Source organism: Stenella coeruleoalba (assembly GCF_951394435.1).
Source record: "Stenella coeruleoalba genome assembly, chromosome: 2".
Taxonomy (NCBI): domain Eukaryota; kingdom Metazoa; phylum Chordata; class Mammalia; order Artiodactyla; family Delphinidae; genus Stenella; species Stenella coeruleoalba.
In genome coordinates this window covers 59,240,122-59,254,905 of record NC_137147.1, presented here as the reverse complement: position 1 = coordinate 59,254,905, position 14,784 = coordinate 59,240,122, and the positions used below count along the sequence as shown (strand labels likewise).

Genomic DNA, 14,784 nt, shown 5'->3' with positions numbered 1-14,784 from the left:
GACAGTTTTGAGAAAGATAATATGAGCTTTCAAGAAAAAGTGGCTGTTGAAAGATAATGATAAAACAAAGGTCTGGGATAATCAGAGAGGAGTTAGAAGATGCCAACCTCAGTTTTAACACAGGCAACAATAAGAGGAGAAACAACCTCCTCTGGGAGAGAAATGGTTTTTAGCAACAGCTTCCACGCTACAGATGTGAGTATAAATTCTAGGAGTATGCAATCCCTCCCATTATTTCTACAGAACATAAAGCAAATGAAGTTTTCTGTTTATTACTTAATTGCATCTATAATCTGAGATACATCTAAAATGTATCACCAAAAAGCATCAAAAGACTATTAAAATATACTCAACCAATCAGCGTTGTTCATTTGAACGACAAGACACAAAAAATGTTTTAAGTGACTATTTTCTCAATTCTCCAAGAATAGTATATAACTAGTACTTAGGTATTTGTCATATATTTTCTTAAAAATGGATGAAGTGAGCCTGTCACCTGCAAAACCATTCACAGTATTTGTTGCCAATGATAAAATCTGAGCTTTCTCAAATTTAAATTAAAACATTAAAATTTTTTAAAACTTGTATCTAATACCATGAGCAACTTCCTAATATGTAAAGATTTTGCTGATGAGACCAGTAGTGATAATAATATGATTTTTTATATATTATATAATGAAACATGCCAACATTTGGAAGATACACATTATTCAGTGAAGCAAGAGCTCCCAAATGATCTTTTCATGATGTTACAAAATCATGCATGGGTAAATGATCCATTCAAAGTGTAGGACAGACCAATGGGTTATAATGCAATAAGTACAAAAAGTTCATTTTTAAGGTTTCAGACTCCACACTGCAATTAACCCTTGATTTCTTAATTAAAACTGTCAAGTTTGGGTATAGTATCAAAGAATATGCACATTTTTTAATACGAAAAAGCTATTAATATTATCTCTCCTTTTTCCAACTACGTACCTATGTGAAGCCAGACTTCCTTCACACAATTCAACCAAAACAACATATTACAATAGACTGCAAAGCAGTAGATATAAAAATCTATCTGTCTTCTATTAAGCCAGATTTTTCTTTTTTTTCTGCATCCTATAATACTCTTAAGTATTATATGCTTTATAATGCTTAAGAGTATAAAGAGGTCTTGGGACTTCCCTGGTGGTACAGTGGTTAAGAATCCTCCTGCCAATGCAGGGGACACGGGTTCAAGCCCTGGTCCAGGAAGGTCCCACAGGCCCTGCCCGTGAGCCACAATTACTGAGCCCGCGTGCTGCAACTACTGAAGCCCATGCGCTTAGAGTCCTGCTCCGCAACAAGAGAAGCCACTGCAATAAGAAGCCTGTGCACCGCAACGAAGAGCAGCCCCCACTCGCCGCAACTAGAGAAAGCCCGCGCAGCAACAAAGACCCAACACAGCCAAAAATAAATAAATAAATTTATAAGTGCATCCATTCTTTAAAAAAAAAAAAAAAAAGAGTATAATGAGGTCTTGAGAATCACCTCCTTAGGACTCTGGGGCTTAATTCAAAATCTGGGAGCCTAGTAGAGAAAGGCTCTATGAAACTTAGCATGAAGACATCTACACACAGGCAATAGCCAGATTTAAGTTTCTACAACAGGTAACAAACCTGGATTGTAACTCCACATCCTTACTTTTTATTGAGACATACTAAATATCACCTGAGTGATATTTGAGTACAATTCCCCTCCTCTTCCTCACTCTTTTTCCTCTCAGTCTCTCTGCTCTAAGATTATATTTGTTCACTAAATCACATTTATTTCTTACCTTCTCACTTTCCAGCAGTGGTTTGAAAAAGTCCCACCTGTTTCTTCTTAACTGGTCCAATTACATAGGCATGCAAAACACCCCCCCAACTTCCCTCACCTTTCCAAGGGAGAAATTACTCAATCTTAAAATCACTCATTCTAGTACAAATTTTGCCAGGTTTGGTCCCATAGTCAACAATAGCATATCTGAAATAAAGTCCTGTTACAAACCAGCTTTTTATAAAATGGCATTATTTGATAAGCATTCTCTCCCCTGATATTATGTTTGTCTAAAAGCATAAAACTAAATAAATACGATTCAAACACTATATTAGGATGCAGACTTAATATACTAGGTGTTATATTTTTTTTTAAGTGGCACAAACACAAAAGACCATTCTAAAGAAATGTCTCATTTTTCAGCACAACTTATAATCATTGGGAGTTACCTTAGTTAAATACTTACTCATGGTATAACTAAAAGGAAAGAAGCATTAAGTCACTTTAACCTACAACATCAGATATGTGCCCACAGTATTTTAAAAGGCTTTACCTATTCAATAATAATTAAAAGTTTTTAAATATTCCGATTTTAGTCCATTTATAGATAACTAAGTGCAAAACATTGTAAATTGCAAGTAAAATTTGAGTTCCTTCCAATCAGATATATTTGTTAACAATTATATGTGCCTCTCCCACTTTTCTGTCCTAAAATCTTCAATGAAGTGTCTTCAACTACGTCCCATGACTAGATTTATCATATTGGAAAAATAGCTTAACCCCTCTGATCCTCAATTTCTCATCTGTAAGATCAGGGGTTTGGGTTAGAAAACTACAAGACTCCTTCTAAATCTAAAATTCTGAGCCTATTAAAAATGACTGGAATTCCAAAATGATGTCCATTAGACTACTGGAGAAGGGAGAGAAGGAAGACTTAACACGCATTTATATTTAAATCTAAAACTTCTTTTAACCAAGTTAACTTGGCTAGTTATCCACGACTTTGAGGGGTGTAACTTGAGTAAGTTCACGTGAAAACACGAATGCAATTTACTCAATCCAGTGATTACATGCAGATTTAACTATGACTTTTCCCTTCCCACCAGAACGGGAAAACACTTAGGGCTGAATGAAGTAGGTACAATTGGTCTAATCTGATAACTGAAGTCTACTTGTAATCAAGGCCCAAGGTGTTAGCTATACCTGGCACTTTTCTCCTTATCCCCTTTAACTCTCAAGGCCGAACTACGGGTGACGAAGTCACCTCGGTTCAAAGTCTAGGGCTCTTCAGCTCAGGCAGGGAATGAACCAAGAAGTCAAAGTACCTAGAAGCGGTGGTGGGGTGGGGAAGGCAGATCGGCCGGGAGCGGAGGGTGGGGTGCTGTGGGAGATGCCCAAACTGCTGTTTTTCACCCGACTCCCATCTTTCGCACCTGATACAGGGCAGGTGGGTGAGGGGGCCAGGTTCCCAGGCCCAGAGAGAACTAAGCAGAGGGTGGTGGGTGAGAGGGTGACAAGTTCAGGGTTCCAGGCAGCCCCGCCGGGCCGGCTCGCAGCCCCGGCGCACCCCGCCTGCCCCGGGGCACCAAGACGGCAGAGCAGGCACGACCCTTGAGACCCCTGCCCGCGGACCCGCCGCCGCACAGCCGCCCCTCCCCCGCTTCCCACTGAGCGCCCGCGGACCCCCAAGGGAGCCGAGAAGAGGCAGCCCTGAAGTGGATCCTTACCACAGTGCCACCACGTACGAGATCCGCGCCTGTCGCAGCCTCGGCCTTACAAAATCCGCCCTCTCCGCCGAGCCAGAGAAGCCGTGGCACCGCAATCAGGGACGGCGCCGCCCCGCCCCCGGCCTCGGCGCAGAACTCTGCGGGACTAACATGGCTGGTGCCGCTTCTGCCACGTCAAAGGGGGAGGCGGGGCGGGGCGTGAAGGGGCGTGAGGGGGAGGGACGGTTCTGGGGGCGGGGCGACCGGGCCAGGGAACTGAAGGGGAGGGTGCGGGACCAGGGCGGGGCGGGGGGAGGGGATAGGGAGAGCAAAAGGGAGGGGAAGAGGAGGGGACCAGAGCTGGAGGGGCGGGGTGACAATGCCAAACCTAACAGGGGTACTCAGGAGGGGCGGGGAGGGGAACGGGACCTGGTGGAACTGGAGCGCGAGGGTGGGGTGCGCCATGGCCCTCTGGTCCCCTCTCCCCGGAGCCATGGCGGCTCCCACTCCCCGCGGGTCTCATGATATGTGACCTTCTGTCGCCAGACTCCTCAGCTTGCTGAGAGAAATGGAGGTGTCCTCTAGGAGAGTGGTCCCCAAACTTTCTGGCACCAGGGACCGGTTTTGTGGAAGATAATTTTTCAGGAGTGGAGGGGGAATGGTTCAGGCGGTAATGTGAGCGATGGGGAGCGGCAGATTAAGCGTCCATTACTCCGCGCTGCTCACCTCCTGCTGTGCAGCCGGGTTCCTAACGGGCCGCAGACAGGTGAGGGTGGAGGCTTGGGGACCCCTGCTCTAGGATATCCTCTCCTCTAGGGCCCGGGTTGATTCCAAGAAACACAGGCTGCATCGCCCCTGAAAAAGCAAAGTGAGAAGTTCGTTCTTTCACTTAGTGCAACAAACATTTACTGAACATCTATCTACTTTGTGCCAGGCACAGTAGCGATGCTGTGATATGATGTAGGCAAAACAGCCAAATGTCTGGTCTGGAAGAATTTATATACTATTTATACACTATTCATGTATTCCTAGTCAGTTTACCTCTTTCCTCCTACACTGCCTCTGCCACCTCTCCCCCTACACACACACACACACACACACACACACACACACACACACACACACACACACTACAACCTTTGGCTGATTAATCTTGATGTGTTTTCTGCTTCTCTTTCCAAGAAAAGAACTGAGCAAAATGGGACAGACAGAAACTGGTTGGAAAGGCATTCGAGCTTGGTGGTCTCAGGCAACCCCAACCTTCAGTGAGGGGTTGCTCACGGAATTATTTCCAGATAGGTCAACATCTAAAATCCTGCAAAGCTTAGCCCTATAAGCATTTTATGGAATAGAGAAAAAGATCAATTTTTTGTTCTTTCAAGCTTATATTCACAAGAAATAAGATATGCAGCAAACATATATTTTACTTCCTCTAAGATTGTTTTGTAAGGTAAAAGAGTATGAGTTTGCTTATCAAATTTTAATACAATCCTGAAGAGGAAATGGGAATCAGAAGCCAAAATTCTGTATAGGCCTGCAAATAAAGTGGGCTCAGGATACTACCTTAACAAGGATTCTTGGCTGAAAGTACAGCAAGTAAATAGCTGTAGACAATGATATAAAGGTGGAATAAGGACATTCGCAAAAAGAAACAAGATCTAGGAATGAGTAGGGTAAATAACACATAGATGAGAGGATCCACCAGGATCCTGGAATTCAGTGAGGAATACACCAAAGTATAGCACCTTCGGTAATTTCATTATTTTATGGTCCCCAGAAAGGGATCTTTGCCATCCAGCTCAATGAAGTCTAAGAAGTCATAATGCCTATGTATTCAGCTGAACAAAAGGCTTTTGTTTCCTATTACAATGAAATAAATGTTATGATCAGTAACAAATTCATTCATATCTGCCTTTATGTGCTTAAAGGTGAATGAGTTTAAGAATTTAACCTTTGTACATATCATCAGGATCTAGTAGACCCAAACTTTAGTTTTCTGAGATTTCCTCTTTTGGGAGTACTATTTGTAAGGATTGATTTTTTTCATGACTTTTATTCTTTCTTAAAGGTCTTCCAAAAAACAAAGAGAAAACTTATTTTTTAAAAAAATAGGATAAAACTTTCTCTATTTGCAGTGGTCATATGGGTCATTTGGACTCTTGTAAATCTAGGATACATCATGGAATCTTACTGATCTTATTTTTCCTATGTCCTGCAACATTCTCCTACTTCATCATCCATGGAACTATTTCATCATTATCATTAATTGTTCCAAATCATGCTTCAAAATATACTAAAATTATAAGAAAATGGAAAATGATAGAATTACCTAAGATGATAGAATAGTGAAGTAAGTCATCACTATTGCATTATCCTTCAGTTTTCCTTTTGCAATGCTCAAAGTACTGCATCATCTTTCTAGATCTTTGTACTATGCTTTAGCTCTCATTGAATATAGTTGAGAATTCAGAATTCAGAAGATTAATGCAGAGATAGAGAACAGCACTCTAGACCCTAATAACCTTAAACTAGGAATCTTTAGATGACCACCACCTAACTGAATTTTTCAAACTCAAGAATTAATTAGTAAACAATATATTTCTAAGGACAAAAAGAAAACGTGGTATTCTCATCTACTTACTCATTCAAAAGGAATAACTCCATTCCACAAGATTTTGCAGCAAACATTTGCTAAGAGTACAGATGATAGTATTCTTTCACCTTTTATGATGTTTATATGGATACATTTACTTGATATGATTCTTAAGTGCACAAATGCTAGTGGCAGTTGTGTATACAAAGATGATAAGAAGGAAATAGATAATCTAGAAATTAAAAATTCTTTGAGTTGATCATTTATAAAACTAAAAATACAAATGTTTTGCAGCTAAGTAGCAAAGAAGATGGCTGTCCTCTCTTCAACAAAATGATGAGCCTTTAAATGTTTCAAAAAATTCTACAAGTCTTGTGTTTTGATAATGCAACTGCAAAAAGAATCAGAAGCAACAATAAGCTAGTATGCAGTAGTGATGTATTTGGAATCTGCAGTCACTATTTACAAGATGAGTATGCTCCAGACTCAGCATCATGGATAATGTGTAGGTAGTTGCATTTAGAGGACATTGCCCATTTTGGATATATCTTCAAAACCAGGAAAATATGGAATAAAAACTAGGGTTTTCTATGTTTAGATACTTACTTAAATGTCCAATAAAGTTGTTTTTCATTATCCCTTTACTCTCTTTTTATAACAGCTTTATTGAATATCCCTTTACTCTAATGTGTATAAATTATTCATGAAATGACTTAAAGATATAAAAATTAGAAAGGATCCATTGGACCCAGATGGTAAATGGTAAAGACTAGTTTTTCAAATATACTGAAAGTTAAGAGGTTTCATCTGAGGAAGAATAGAGAGAGAATGGAAAATTTCTTTTTTTTTTTTAAGTGAAGTATAGGTGATTTACAATGTTATGTTAGTTTCTGGTTTGTTGTCAAGCAAAGTGATTCACATATATATATAATATATACAATATATACCATATATATGTGTATGTATTCTTTTGATTAGGTCAGTCTGACCTAAGAAAAAATTGGTAAGATTTATGTCAGAGAATGTTTTGCCTATGTTCTCTTCTAGGATTTTAATGGTGTCTTGTCTTATATTTAAGTCTTGAAGCCATTTTGAGTTTATTTTTGTGTATGGTGTGAGGGTGTGTTCTAACTTCATTGATTTACATGCTGCTGTCCAGCCTTCCCAATACCACTTGCTTAAGAGACTGTCTTTTCCCCATTGTATAGTCTTGCCTCCTTTGTCAAAGATCAATTAACCATAGATGTGTGGGTTTATTTCTGGGCTCTCTATTCTGTACCATTGATCCACATGTCTGTTTTTGTGCTAATACCACACTGTTTTGATTACTATAGCTTTGTAGTATTGTCTGAAGTCTGAGAGGGTTATGCCTGCAGCTTTGTTCTTTTGCCAGGATTGCTGGTCTTTTATGGTTCCACATAAATTTTAGAATTATTTGTTGTAGTTCTGTGGAAAATGTAACTGGTAATTTGACAGGTATTGCATTAAATCTGTAGATTGCTTTAGGTAGTATGGCCATTTTAGAGAATGGAAAATTTATTGAGCTACTGAGAAAGGAGTCAGACTATGAATTGGAAAAAGGAAGAACCTCCAAAAACAGTATTTATTGGCTTTCATTTTTTAAATATTGATTTATTTATTTATTTGGCTGTACCTGGTCTTAGTTGAGGCACACAGGATCTTAGTTGCCTTGTGTGGGATCTTTAGTTGCAGCATGTGGGATCTAGTTCCTTGACCAGGGATCAAACCCAGGCCCCCTGAATTGGGAGCACAGAGTCTTAACCGTTGGACCACCAGGGAAGTCCCTTTACTGGCTTTCTAAATTATAGACATCCCTGGACCAAGGCATTTTAGATCAATCTGTGAACCTGAAGGATTCTTGTTAAACATTTGCCAACATGCAACTGATTATAATTGTTTGCTGTCAGTTACACCACCTTGTGCAGGTCCTGGCACAAAATGATCGTTCCCTAAGTATTCTTGAATTGAGCATGAAAACCTAAACAATTATAAAACATTGTGTGTTTTTTGTATTTTTTTGTTTTGTTTTGTTTTGTTTTTTGCGGTACGCGGGCCTCACTGTTGTGGCCTCTCCCGTTGCGGAGCACAGGCTCCGGACGCGCAGGCTCAGCGACCATGGCTCACGGGCCCAGCTGCTCTGCAGCATGTGGGATCTTCCCGGACCGGGGCACAAACCCACGTCCCCTGCATCGGCAGGCGGACTCTCAACCACTGCGCCACCAGGGAAGCCCCCAAACATTGTTTTTATCATCATCATTTTTACGTATTTGGATGGTAAAACTATAAAATCTGACAAAAGTTCCCCCCCGAAAAAGTCTTTTTTTTTAAAGCAAATACTCCTAAGATAATTACTTTTTCAAACTGGTATTCTTGAAAATGCCAGAGAATATTAAAAAGAGAAAGAGAGGGAGAGGTCCTGTGTTCAAATACCAGTTAAATTATGTAAAATAGGACTGTTGACTTGTCAATAATTTTAATATGCTAATATTCATTGTGAATATTTAAGAGTGGCATTTGCGTACATTTCCCAAAGATATTTGACCTTGGAACTTTTTTTCAGGGACTATCTGGGGGCAAGTATTCTAAACAACCTATGACTTTTTCTTCAGTCATTAATCATCTTAATCACTAGTTAATGTGTAACAGCCAGTATTTTCCTTCCTACTTTTCAATCCACAGATGTTTCTAAACTGGAGGTTCTAGTATTACACAGTCAGGTGAAGTATGATAATGCAAATTCCTTGGAATTTTATATGGTCAACACCAGATGGAGCTTTTGCCTCTACTTTTTGGTTTAATCCAGTGTCTGGTTTGGGTATTTTTTGTTTGTTTGCTTTTGTTTTTGTCCCCGCCCAGGGACTGACCCCCTGCCATGACAGTGAAAGCGCCAAATCCTAACCACTAGACCACCAGGGAATAAATAAAGCATTTGCAGTTTTTTCTAATATGGATTCTCTTCCATTTGTTCAGATAGTGACATTATAAGACACTAGCCAACTATTTTTGGACTACTCACTACAAAGAGTAATACTCAGCATCGGCAGAGTGTCAAGTCCATATATATGATATCTGTCTGGTTGTGTAGTCTGCACACACAATGACTACAATCATATCAGGTATAATAATAGTAAATAAGACTAATAAATTACACATAAATTCAACAACAACAACAACAAAAAAAACCCAATCAAAAAATGGGCAGAAGGGACTTCCCTGGTGGTGCAGTGGTTAAGAATCCGCCTGCCGGGCTTCCCTTGTGGCACAGTAGTTGAGAGTCCTCCTGCCAATGCAGGGGACACGGGTTCGTGCCCCGGTCCGGGAAGATCCCACATGCCGCGGAGCGGCTGGGCCCGTGAACCATGGCCGCTGAGCCTAAAAAAAGAATCCGCCTGCCAATGCAGGGGACACTGGTTCAAGCCCTGCTCTGGGAAGATCCCACATGCCGTGGAGCAACTAATCCCATGCGCCACAACTACTGAGCCCATGTGCCACAACTACCAATCCCATGTGCCTAGAGCCCGTGCTCCACAACAAGAGAACCCACCGCAATGAAAAGCCCATGCACCACAACGAAGAGCAGCCCCCGCTCGCCACAACTAAAGAAAGCCCACGCGCAGCAACGAAGACCCAACACAGCCAAAAATAAATAATATAGGGACTTCCCTGGTGGCGCAGATGTTAAGAATCCGCTTGCCAATGCAGGGGACACTGGTTCGAGCCCTGGTCCGGGAAGATCCCACAGCCGCGGAGCAACGAAGCCCATGCGCCACAACTACTGAGCCTGTGCTCTAGAGCCCGCGCTCCACAACTACTGTGCCCGCGTGCCACAACTACTGAAGTCTGCATGCCTAGAGCCCGTGCTCCACAACAAGAGAAGCCAACACAATGAGAAGCCTGTGCAACGCAATGAAGAGTAGCCCCCACTCGCGGCAACTAGAGAAAGCCCGCGTGCAGCCACAAAGACCCAACACAGCCAAAAATAAAAATAAAATAAATAAATTTTTAAAAATTTCTAGCTCTTGTTCAAACAGCAATTGCTTCTATTCCACAGAGTGCCCCACCAGTATTATACTCCAATACGATTTCATTCTGCCACTCTGACCAACTCCAGAATTATTACTGAGTTCATTTAATTGAACTAAACAAATGAAATCCTATGATCTGCTCTCAAACCATTTATAGCTAAAGGAACAAAACATGGTTATCTACTAACGTTTTTTTCCTTTTCTTTTTATCTAATGTTTATTTGATTTGTAAAGAACATAAGAATTATTAAAACCATGTAGCAAAGAAGGGAACTCCTACTTTAAAAGAAAGGAGCTCGGGCTTCCCTGGTGGTGCAGTGGTTAAGAATCCACCTGCCAATGCAGGGGACACGGGTTCAAGCCCTGGTCTGGGAAGATCCCACATGCCGTGGAGCAACTAAGTCCGTGTGCCACAACTACTGAGCTTGCGCTCTAGAGCCCATGAGCCACAACTACTGAGCCCACGTGCCTGGAGCCCGTGCCCGCGCACTGCAACGAAGAGTAGTACCTGCTCGACACAACTAGAGGAAGCCCACGCGCAGCAACGAAGACCCAACACAGCCAAAAAAATAAATAAATAAAATAAATAAATTTAAAAATGGATTTCTATTAAAAAAATAAATAAAAATAAAAGAAAGGAGCTAGATTTGTATTTTTACTTTAAAAGAGGAGTAAAGTTTTGGGTTTTGTGTTCCATAACTAAACTAGACTTCACCTTAATTTTCTGCCATCAGTGAGCTTTGTTGGATCTGGACTCCAAAGCCTAAGAACAGCATTCTCAGACAGAGATAAAGACTGACTCTGCTCATGCCCAGAGGGTGTGACCCAAGACCAGGATCTCCTTGCGTCTAACTTAATTGCCTCTCTCTAATCTACAACCAGTGGGTCATAAAGCCTCTCATTTGTGCTGAGCTGTATCTTGTGGAGCATAGTAAGTTTTAGAGCAATGGTTCATAAGTCTGACCACCCAAGATAAAATCTCAGCTCCATCTACTTCCTACTTGTATGACCTGGGCATGGTATGTAACATTTTCTGAGCCAGTTTCTTCATCTGAAAATAAAGATAACAATCATACTTACCACTTAGAATAACAACACATTGTGAGGATTGAATGTGATAATCTATATAAAACATTTGGCCCCATATAGCCCTAAGAAAGAAAAAAGCATCTTCTGAGAGCCTGAAATTGGCCTGCCTCTATCAGTTGGCCCCAGCTGTTGTTAGGAGCTGCCCGGGCACTCACAGCCAGGCCACACTATTCTTTTGTTGAATCTAAACCATATCACAGCACACCAACATCAGACAAGAACACTCAGGAACCCTGAAGGATCATGACCAAAACAAGACTACTCTGTAATCGTGTCTCTGAAGTCTGACAAATTCAAGAAGATTGTCCAAACCACAAAATGACCGAATACCTCCCTAACCTGGCTAATATGAGTGACTGCTGCTTCTTTACCAATTACACCATTAGCTTCCCTTCTTTCTTCTACTTTCTAGATAAGAGTGATTAAAATACCTAATCACAGAATTTGTCAAGTGTTCAGATGAGCTGAGGAGAGAACTCAGCTCCCAGGTGTCAGAGAAGCCAATCAAAGCAACAATGAGCCAAAATGAATGCAAAAGTGAAGCCCGTAATCACTTACTGTGATTGCATAAGCAAGACTCTAAACCTGGTGAAAGCACAGACTCCCCCAGTTCCATTACCCCCATGGAATGGCATGACTGGTTGAGGGTCATCTCACTCTTGAGGGGGTCCCAAACAAAAGACTCCTGCAGATTTATGGAACTGGGGGTGGGGATGGGGGCAGCGTTAGGAGTGGAAAACTACTGAGTACTGACTCAGAGAGGTGAAGTTTCCCATGAAGGAGACCTCCAAGTGGAAACACCTGAGCTAGGAATGCAGCAGTGCATTAGAATGCCTGGCTAGGGAGGGCTGTTGTTGACTGCAATTCCCTTCAGAGACTGCAATGCATTGAATGGGAGCATCAAGTCTGGTGTGGAGAGGGCAGGTTTCCCTGTGGAGCCTGCCAGGTAAAGGCTTTGTAACTGGCGTATAGTCAGGCCTAAAAAAAAAATCACACATAGGTTTTTAACCAGGAGCTGGACTTCTCAGAATTATCCCCATTTCTTGACAGCAAAGCTCCACTGTCCCCAGATCACCTAATAAAGCCCAATGCTTACCACAGTGCCTGACACATAATAGAAAACTGATAAACATTAATTGGATGACTGAATTTATTAAAGTTCAATGGCATAAAGAGGCAAGTTAAATTTTAAACTGTAGCCAAGGAGAAAAGAACTGACAAAGTATGGTAATGTAGGAGAAATTCTAGGGTAGTAAATCTTAAAGAATAGGGAGGGAAAAGATTAAATGGATGGGCTAAGTTATGTTTCTCACTTGGAATTCTTCTTAAAAATCTCAGTTTCAGAGTCCTACAACCAATAAACAGACTCAAACTCTGGAGAAAGAGAGTTATAGGACACAGGAGTCTGTATTTTAAATAATTTCTTCCAGATAATTCTTATATACACTAACATTTGAAAATAACTGAGCTGCTTAAAGGGATATAAATTACAGGGACAAATTTTGCATTCAGCTCTGTAATTTTGACTTAGCAGATGCCATCATTGTCAATAAACAGCCATTGAGCTCTGTTCTCATAACCTTCATACTACTCCTACAGCCAACCACCAATGTGAGAAACACTGAAACAGAAAAGTCTTTCCACTGTAAACTGAGAAGTGACTGGAAATCTTTGAAAACAGGGCACCGGAAGTAGTTTGGTATCTTAGGAATAGTTCTTCCTAGAAAGAGGCTAAATGAAATGGTTATTATAGTTTTAGAAGTTCAGCTTTCTAAAAATTAAGTTTTTTTCAGAATAACTTCATCAACCAAATAGTTTCTTCTCAACTGTCCCATATCTCACTGAAACATTCAAAAATACTTAGTGCAATTTCCAATTTATAACCATATTTAAAATGTGTTCCAATGTTCATTCCTTAATTCTTTTAAGTCAGATTAGTTTTAAAGAGTAGAAAGTAACCCTTATAAATTTTTACTTTCCTCTCTCTTGAATGAATTTATTCCTGTGTATTTAAATTTTTAGCACCATTTCAGAATCACTGATGTACTTTATAACTCACATTTTCTTTTGAAAAAAAATTTTCTTAATATTTCCCAGGACAACCTTTGTTTCATTCTGCTATTCCTCCCCTTGTTCCCTTCATCCCTGTGTAGTTCTGCCACGCACTTATACATGGAGTCCAGTATTAAGAATTGTTCCCTTGTGGTTGGTCTACTAGGTTCTTTTCTCCAGAAAAGTGGGGATAAATTGCTAATAAGCTAGTTTAAAAAAAAATGTATTTGTAGGAAAATCCAGAAATGACACAGTTTACTTTTTCTAATTTGTTCCATTTGTTCTTAATCATTACCAAAACGTTTGGTGACAGTATTTCTCCATATTTCTTGCTAATAAGCTAGTTTCAAATATATATATATATTTGTATATATGTGTATATTTGTATATATATATATATTTGTAGGAAAGTCCAGAAATGACACACTGTTTACTTTTTCTAATTTGTTCTTGATCATTACCAAAACGTTTGATGACAGGAGCATTTCTCCATATTTCTTATAAGTTTGTTTCTCCCAAAATCAGTAAAATTTTTAACCAAATAATTTTCTAGTTTGACTGCAGCCAAACAGTTTCTTTCCAAGACTCCCAATTGTTTAGTTACCATTCATAAGCACTAATTCTTTAGCTCTTAACCTAAGGACTGTCCTTAGTTTGTCTCCAATTTAGAAAGTTACATTCTGGTTTTGAAATAATTGCTTGCAAGCTAAAGACAGTGCTTTAAGAAAAAGAAGAAAAAAAGCCTGAAAAACAAACAAACCTTAGAAAACAAGTCAATTGTATTCACTCACAGCTTGTTTAGAAAAACAGATATAGTACTTTGATTGTTTCTTGCAATTTGTGACCCAGCACAAGTTAACTTAATCCATTTCTGCCTTGTTTCCTCACCTGCAAAATGGAAATAAAGTACCCCCTCGCAAGATTGGCCCTAAGATTAATAATGATAACTTCTAGGTGTTGGCATTAACTTTATTCTTTGCATTATCTAAAGAAAGAGATATTTCTGAAAAAGTGATGGCTACTCTAGTAGTAATATTCACTTCAGATAAATATAAAGTGATCTTTGGCGCAGCCAAGCACAAGAAATTCCTCTGGGAAATTAATTTTACATTCATTTGGCGTCAGATAAATCTGGGTTGGAATTGGTTTTCCTTTTTCGGAGAAAGTTACGATTGTAGTACTTAACCCCTCTTTCGGCCGATTTCCTCCCCTACAAAACCTGGATAATACCACGTACGTCAAAAGGTTGTAAAACTTAAATGAGGAAATGCATGTGATGCATCTACCAGCGGTTTAAGAATTTAGAGCTCAATAAATGATAATCACAGTAACGTGGTCGTTAATTTAAAAAACATTTAAAGTTCCCTCACTACTAGGGATGCATAAAAGTTAATAACCCTCAGTCTTAGAAGAGTATAGAGCGTAATACCCAGAAAAACTTCCGAACTACTTTTACTAGGAACCAGCCTCGCAGTCTTCATTACTCCACCGGAGCCTTAACCTTACCACAATCAGC

At 40.1% G+C, this 14,784-nt stretch overlaps 1 protein-coding gene across 2 annotated transcripts in view; it reads right to left on the bottom strand.

Annotated features, from left to right (window-relative positions):
- Positions 1-14,751, bottom strand: part of SEC23A (SEC23 homolog A, COPII coat complex component) — a 76,518-nt gene extending 61,767 nt beyond the window's left edge. Inside the window, exons 1-2 of one of the 2 annotated variants that reach the window (XM_079912582.1) lie at positions 14,698-14,751; positions 4,215-4,343 (exon numbers count right to left, since the gene is read on the bottom strand). The gene's annotated coding sequence lies outside the window, so the exon portion shown is untranslated. Of the gene's footprint in view, positions 1-3,509; positions 3,703-4,214; positions 4,344-14,697 lie in introns of those variants that run through there. The other variant, XM_079912581.1, reaches the window with a different exon arrangement.
- Positions 14,752-14,784: the final 33 nt, after the last annotated feature.